The 8357-nt window shown below is 38.3% G+C and overlaps 1 protein-coding gene across 6 annotated transcripts in view; it reads right to left on the reverse strand.

Annotated features, from left to right (window-relative positions):
- Nucleotides 1-8357, reverse strand: part of TLR7 (toll like receptor 7) — a 31484-nt gene that overhangs the window by 11465 nt on the left and 11662 nt on the right. The gene's annotated exons all lie outside the window — the stretch shown is intronic.

Raw genomic sequence — 8357 nt, forward strand, 5'->3', positions numbered from 1 at the left:
AATGGAACTCATTATCTTTTCACCCAAACTATCCTCACCTTCTACCTTTCATATTACTGTAGATGGCAACATCATCTGCGTAGTCTCTTAGGCTCTCAACCTAGGAGTCATCCTGAGTTCCTCACCATGTATCACCCCACCCCTATCTATCTCTTGCCAAAACCTGTGGATTTCACCTTTCCAACTTCTCTTGTATATGCCCCCTTCTCTCTTCTAACTCTATCAAAACTCCAGGGCAGTCCTTCATCACCTCACACCTTGACTATTGCAATAACTGGTAGGTCTACCTGCCCCAAATTCTGGCCCCCCCATCCTAATCCATCTTCCATTTAGCCACTAGGGGATTTTCCTAAAACACAGATATGACTATGTCACCTCCCTACTTAATAAACTCCAACAACCCCCTTTTCAGTTCCAGGATCACATACAAAATTTTCTGTCTGTTGTTCAAAGCCCTTCATAACTTAGCCCCTCCTACCTTTCCCATCTTTTCACACCTTTCTCCCTGCTGCATACTTTTCAATTCAGTGACACTGGCTTTTTGGCTGTTCCATGAACAGGACACTCCATCTCTCAGTTCCAGACATTTTCTCTGATTGTCCCACATCCTTGAAACATTCTCCCTCTGTTTTTCCTCCTCACCTTTGTTTCCTGGCTTCCCTGGTTTCCTAAGACTAAAAGAATGTCCCACTTTATGCAAGGAACCTTTCCCAACTCCTCTTAATTCCAGCACCTTTGCTTTGTTAATTATTCCTATTTATTTTGTATATAGATTCCTATATATATACGTATATATATATACACGTATATATATATATATTTTGCATTTTGCCACCCCCATTAGATTGTGAGCACCTTGAGGGCAGGTCCTATCTTTTGTCTCTTTTTGTATCTGCAGAGCCTAGCACAGTGCCTGGCATATAGTAGGTGGTCAATAAATGTATATTGTTGCTTGAGTCAGACCTTACAAGTGGATAGTCTCAGATAGTTCCATGGTGTGATTTAGGAACATCACTAGTCTATTATTTATATAGCTAGATCCCTATCGGTTCAGTTAATGAATAAGGTGAAATGATAGCAAGATTTGAATTTTTGTTTCATATTTCCATTGGGCTGGAACCAATTACCATATCCTATATCTATATGTGTGTATGTATGTATATATGTATCTTCAAGAAGTGTTTCATTATTCTCATTCACTGGAACCTAGCTATACCTGTAATTCTACCATTAGCATTTAATTCCTTTGTTTTGTTTTTTGAGGGGAGGAGGGACACGTTAGTGTAGGAATCTCCTGGTGTGGAAACGTCCTTTACCATTTCTATGATCCTAAGATATATAGAGTTCTTCCAGTGTGGAAATGCCTTTTGTCAATGTAAATCGACAATTCCTCTGTAACTTAGTCTTGGTTGCTGGAGCACTGAGAGGTTAAATGATTGCCAATGATCATATATTTTGTACGTCTCAGAGGCAGTGTTTCAACTCTGGTCTTCTTTACTCCCAGGTGGCCTTTCATTTACTATGTTCTATTGCCTCTCATTGTAGATCATAAATCTAGAGAATCATAAGTCTAAATCATAAATCTAGAGAAAAATGAAACAGTCCTTAACCTATGTCCTTATGCCTTTATTCACAGTGGATGTAAAGGGGAATAAAATGAGCAGCTAGGCGGTGCAGTGGATGGAGCACCTGGCCTGGAGTCAGGTTAACCTGAGTTCAAATCCAGCCTCAGACATTACTAGCTGTGTGACCCTGGACAAGTCACTTAACTTCTGTCTGCCTCAACTACTTCATCTGTAAATGAGGATAATAATAGCACTTACTTCCCTGGGTTGTGAGGGCCAAATGAGATAATAATCCTAAAGTACATTAGCATAGTGGCTGGCACGTAATAAACACTTTATGCCCATTAGTTATTATTATTATGGGGAGTAATATGATCATTGGCTCAGGGCAGAAAGGACCTCAGAGGCCATCTTAGCAAAACCCTCCATTTTACAGATCAGGAAATCAAAAGCTAGGAAGGTAAAAGCCTTTCAATTAGGTCATCCAAGTAGAAAATTTCAAAGGGAGGACTTGAACCAAAGTCCTGTCATTTCAGAGCGAGTCCCCTTTTTGCTATAACACTATTGCCTCTAATGAGCAAAGATGGGATCGAAACCCAGACTTCTTTTTTAATTTAATTTTCATTTCTTTATAAATTCAAACTAGCATTTCTATGACATAGTAGAACAAAAAAGATGATTTCACATGAAACTGCAAATCTGTGATGTACAACTTGCTCTTCCAGACTTCTGACATATAAACCCAATGGTCCTTCTACTATTTATTCTATATGAGTGCCAGGTCTCATGCCTTAATATCTTTGAGTGACATAAGGCTAATATATTACCTTTGGAACGGGGAATACATTAAACAGTTTTCAATGGTTAATTGGCTAGGATTAGTTTAGCAGATCTTTTCCAAGAAGTAAGTGTATATAGCTGAAAATGAGAGAGGCAATAAGTAGATGGTTATTGATAAGGAGTGAGATAGGAGGGAGAGTCAAGGAAGTGCCTAAGGAGGAGGGAATATTTAAGTAGATAGAGATAGTCCAAGAGCACTGTGTACCCTCTATAGGGAAGGAACAGAGATCAGGCAAGAAGAAGCTAAGAGGGGAAGCTTGATGAAAACAAAACTGCCTCCTTCATGACTTTTCCCAGAGCTCTCCCAGACTTGAGATTGGTTCAAGGTTCTATTTTGTCATTTTATTTCATGATTTTCATGGATATTTTACTTCCAAATAGTATCTGGAAAAGGAAAAGTTGTGACTACCGAAGATTTTTGGTTTGATTATTCTAAATGACTGGAATTAGCAAAGTTAGAAAAAGCTAGGGATTCTATGAGGCAGAGCTGAGAGGGAGTGTGTTCCAAAAGTAGGGAAACGTCAGAAGTAGGAGATGGAATGTAGAGTATGGAAATGGGAGTAATATGAAATGTGACTAGCAAGGTGGTTGTTGTTTGGTCAACTGACTCTTCATGATTCCATGGACTATGTTCATAGGGTTTTCTGGGCAAAGATATTGGAGTGGTTCACCATTTCCTTCTCTACTGTGTCTCCATCTTACAGATGAGGAACTGAGGCAGGGGTTAAATGACTTGCCCAGGGTCACACAACAAATAAGTGTCAACCTTGGTTTGAACTCAGATCTTCATGACTCCAGTTCCAGTGCTCTATCCATTATGCTACCTAGCTGCCCCTGACAGGCAAGGTAGTGAGAGCTTATGGAAGGCTTTGAATGTTATGTTGAGGTATTTGAATTTTGTTCTAGAAGTAAGGAGAAACCACTGAGTTTTTTGCTTGTTTGAGTATCCAAAGAAAACTCACCATTACCTTCCAAATCTATCTACAGAAACAAGATTAGGATTTCAATCAGTCACTCCAAATACCCTTCTTGTTCCCTGATGAGTTTAGTAATTACGATAGTTTTTCCTACCCTAATTATATGTCTATTCTGTCACCCTTATTTTGCCACAGACAAAAAGCATCTTGCAAAGATGAATTTAGAAATGTGCTTTAGGGTTGCAATTGTTTGTAACAACTGAGTATTCATGGACCACTGCCTGAATGTTATAATTCAGTCTGGTAGAAGTAGGGGGGAATAAGTAAAAATTTTTAAAAATCAATTAAGAAAACAAGAATTAGAAAGGATGACTTAATCCAGGGTGGGTATGATACTGTGAGAAATAGGAAGCACTTCATTGGTCCAGGGAAGTCACTCAAAAAAGAAGATTTAATCACTGGGAGAAAGGAGCATTTTCCCAGTAAAGACAAAGAAGGCCTTCATAAAGGAAATATGTTAAAGAGCTTCTAGAAAGATTCCAGGGCAAGTAGATGGGCACAATGGATAGAATTCTGAGAGTGGAGTCAGGGAGACTCATTTTCATGAGTTCAAATCTGGCCTCAGACACTTACTAGACATGTGACCCTGGGCAAGTCACTTAACCCTGTTTCCTCAGTTTCCTGATCTATAAAATGAACTAGAGGAAGAATTGGCAAACCACTCTAGAATCTTTGCTAAGAAAACCCCCAATGGGGTCAGGAGGAGACAGACAGGACTGAACAATGACAACAATGAGGAAAGAATTGTAGGATTACTTAGTAGCAGTTTTTCTCTGACTCTGCATTGGAATCCTTTATAGTCTGATAGGCCTGGGAGGGACTATATTCCTTAGGGAACCCAGGATTCATCTCTATGCTTCACCTCTATGCCATAAAGAAGATCAGATTAAGATTTTAGTAGAGGAGATTTAAAATAATTAAGAAAGAAACAAGATGTTCTCCAACCTTGTTTCTAGCTTTATGATCCAAAATGTGAGAACTGGAATGGATCTTAAAAATCATCCAATCTAGGGGGCAGAACCAAGATTGGCAGCAACCACCCAGCTGAACTCTACCAACATTCACCTCCAAACAACTTTAGTGCCTCAAATCAAATTTTGGAGTGATAGAATCAACAAAAGGGGAGGGTGAGGCATTTTTCCAGCCTAAGAAAACTTAGGGAGTTGGTAGGAGAGGTATCTGACACCAGTAAGGAGGCCTGTCTAGAGTGTATGCGGCAGTGGCAGTAGTAACAGCTCCAGGGGTTCTCAGTCCAGAAATGGTAATGGGGTTGGACAGCTGCTCAGAAAGAGATTACAGGGCACTTTTTGCTGGTACTGGGTACAGCTGGAATTGATTGTCTGTATTCTATGTTGTAGTGCCAGTGCCAAAAGAAGTACTAGAACTTGTGGCTGAAAGGAAGCAGGGGCCCTTCCTGGGTAAAGATCAGAGTGCAGCCCAGGTAAGCAGGGACCACACCTCCCTCCAGGTCACATTACTGGGGAAACACCAAAGACTTGCAGGACCCCCCCACCCCTCCCCAGAACTAGCTCTGAGAAAGCATGAGAAAAAAGCCTGACTCTTGGGACAGTGCCTCCCCACCCCTAGGTTAGCAGAGGCCAACTTGAACATAAAATTCAAAGTCAAGAAATAGGCTGGAAAAATGAGCAAACAACAATGACAAAAAAGAATCTGACCATAAGCTATGCTGGTAGCAGGGAAGATATACACTCAGAAGATAACAATGTCATATCTATCTTTGAATCCCCACTGTCTTGAACAGTGCTTTATACCTGGTTTGTGTTTAATACATTTTTATTAGCTTTAATTGAATTTCCTTGTTGAGGTATAATACATTTTTGTTTATTTTAATTTAATTCACTGGTCCTGGCCTGTGCCCAAATGTCTTAGCTCAAACCAAAATGGCCTTAGGAATGTGATAAGCCAAATAGTAGCTGGAGGGATGGTATTATATTAAGAGACATACTTGAAAAAATTAGTGTTCAAGGCTAATATCAGAAGGAAATCTCTCTAAAAAGGATGAAATAGCTACACAAGGAACTCAATTCAATTGACTACCAACAATAATATAAGTAAAACAAAATTAAAAAAAAAGATTCTTTAGATTTAATGATCCTTTCTCAAATCTTGTTACTGATTTATTTATTTATTTTTAAAGCAATTGGGGTTAAGTAACTTGCTCAAGGTTACACAGCCAGTTATTTCTGGGTGTGGTGCTAAGTATCTAGCCCGGATTTGATCCCCAGGTCATCCCGACACTGGAGCCGGTGCTCTTTCTCGCTGAGCCACCTGGCTGCCCCTTAATCTTGTTACTTTAAAAAGGAATATATCTGAGGATTTAGCATTTGTCTTAAAGGAGAAATTTTTGGAACAGGCTTAAGAATATAAACTTTTTCCTTTGTTCCACTGGGGATTTCTTTTTCTGGATATTCTGTCCTCTTCTTTTCCTTTTCCATTTCAACCATCTGGTTGTTCACCTACTTCATATTAGACACAAACTCTTAGTTTTAATTTACTTTGGGGGGATAAATCAACTTTGGGGCACTTCCTTTTTTTTCTTTCCCTTTTTTCTTCTTTTTCCTTTAGTGCAAATGATGTCTGTTTTCTCAATAATTGCCAAATGACATTCATCTTGTAGTAATTTGATTTGTAAGAAAAGAACACAGCATTATGTAAGGGAAGACTTTGGTAATGAATCATAGCTAATTCCACATGCAAATACACTGACTAAATTTAGATGCTCAATTAGGGAGTTAATTATGTTGAAAATGGGGTTTCTTTCTCAGACTGCACAGGTGTTTCTGTCCACACACTTAAGCCCTGGGTCCTTTCATTCTGGGAAGGCAGAAAATGAAAGTGCCTATTGTAGAGCCACTTGGCCCAGTCATCCCTATTTTGTCTTACATATATCTATTTACAAGATAAGCATTTATAGCAGAGAAAAGCCTGCTTCTTGTTAACTGATATACCATTGCAAGGTGATGTTTCCTGGAACTCTCTTATTTTAATGTTTAGTGTTCTTTTTTTCTGGTTTTCATTTTACTTTGGTTGTTGTTTACATTAATAGACTCACAGGTATTAAAAAGAACATAAGTTTATGTTTGGCACATGGGCAATTTGAAAGACTGAGATGTTTTATGCATTTTTTAATTTAATACTTAAACACTGAAAAAATGAATATTTCCACATATGAAACAATGGAAAAAGGAGACTATATGCAAAACTGTGAATGTCTGTAAGTAGAGCTTGCTTTATAAAAAAGTACACAAGAGGGGTAGCTATAGGGTACAGTGGATAGAACACCAAGCCCTGGAGTTAGGAGGACCTCAGTTCAAATCCAGTCTCAGATACTTCCTAGCTGTGTGACCCCGGGCAAGTCACTTAACTCCAGTTACCTCCAATATATATGTATGTGTATGTATGTATATGTATTACATGTGTATATCTATGTGTACATATGTGCACATATGTGTGTGGGTGTCCCTAAAGTCTGGACACATAGACAAAGATGCAGATTTTCAAGAAATGAAATGATTGAAATTTTCAACAACATTTTTTTTAGTTGGAATATTAGCTAATAACATTTGTTTTGCAAGATTTGGGTGAACTTGATGCAATAACTCCACATTTCCTATGTGTCCAGACTTTAGGGACACCCTATATATATTTATATAAATTTATCATATATATGTGTATATATATATATATATGATAAATTTAACATCTTCCTTTCAAAGCTGTCCTGCTTGAGACTAAGATATTTGAGAGGAGTTTCTAAATATCCCTTCTAAGTCAAAACCAATGATCCTTTAAATAATTTCCCAGGAACAAGCCTATGAACTCAATATTTTGTTAATTGTTATCTTCCCTTTAAAAAAACTCCGAGTCTGATTTTCATTTCTATCTCATTGGCCAGATTTGAGTGCAGAGCTCCCATTGGCATCAGTGACTATTCCATGGACAGAATTTCTGAGTAGGAGAAGGTGGGAAGAGAGCAGAATCTGTCCCAGAGTGTCTCTGGTCAGGACTCAAAAAGGTCTCAATGGCCTAGAACTTGGGGCCAAATATAAGAAGATGAAATTGAATAGAGATAAATGTAAAGTCCTATGTTTTGGTTAAAAAAAATAAACTATGAGCAGGATGGAGGAAGTATGTCTATCAGACAATTCTTGCGAAAAAGATGTGGGCTGGTAAGCTCAGTGTGTTAACACTGATGTGGCTGGCAGCTCACTCTTTGTATCCTAATACCTAAAGCAATGCTCGGCATAGAGTAGGCACTTAATGAATGCTTGCTCTCCTAGGCTTCATGAATATAGACAGTGTCTAGAGACATTATGAGGTGATCAGATCATGTCTAGGTAGTGTATTCCATTCTACTTGACTCATTTTGAGGAGTTGCTAAGTGTTTCATGGATGCTTTTTTGATTAATTTATAGACACACAAACCCCTTTCTTACATCACAGTTATTTCCTGGCATCCTTTCCCCAAGCACACACATTAAACCCTTCCTTGACACATACACAAAAAAACAATTATGTACAACTGACTGATAAAGCAGGTGTGTTTGACAGTCTAATAAGTGTGTGATATTCAATACCCATAATCACCTACCTCTCTTCTGAGAGAAAGGAAATGTGTTTCATTCTCTGCTCCCTGTAACTAAGATTGTTCATTGTATTTCATTAGAGTTCAACTGCCATTCAATGTTGTTTTATTTGTAATTATAGTCATTGTGTATATTACTGCTGAAGTTTTGCTTTCTTTGCTCTTAACTCTCTTTTCATGTTTCTTTGAATTTCTTATAGCAATAATTTCTTTTGGTATATTTTTATTCTCTTACCTTTGTATACCATAGTTTGTTTAACCATTCCTTATTTGATAGATGAATTAACTGTGTGTGTGTATGTGTGTGTGTGTGTGTGTGTGTGAGAGAGAGAGAGAGAGAGAGAGAGAGAGAGAGAGAGAGAGAGAGAG

Source organism: Petaurus breviceps, unplaced genomic scaffold (genome assembly GCF_028583685.1).
Source record: "Petaurus breviceps papuanus isolate PSGF00001 unplaced genomic scaffold, PetGlider_PUasm1.0 90515, whole genome shotgun sequence".
Lineage (NCBI taxonomy): Eukaryota > Metazoa > Chordata > Mammalia > Diprotodontia > Petauridae > Petaurus > Petaurus breviceps.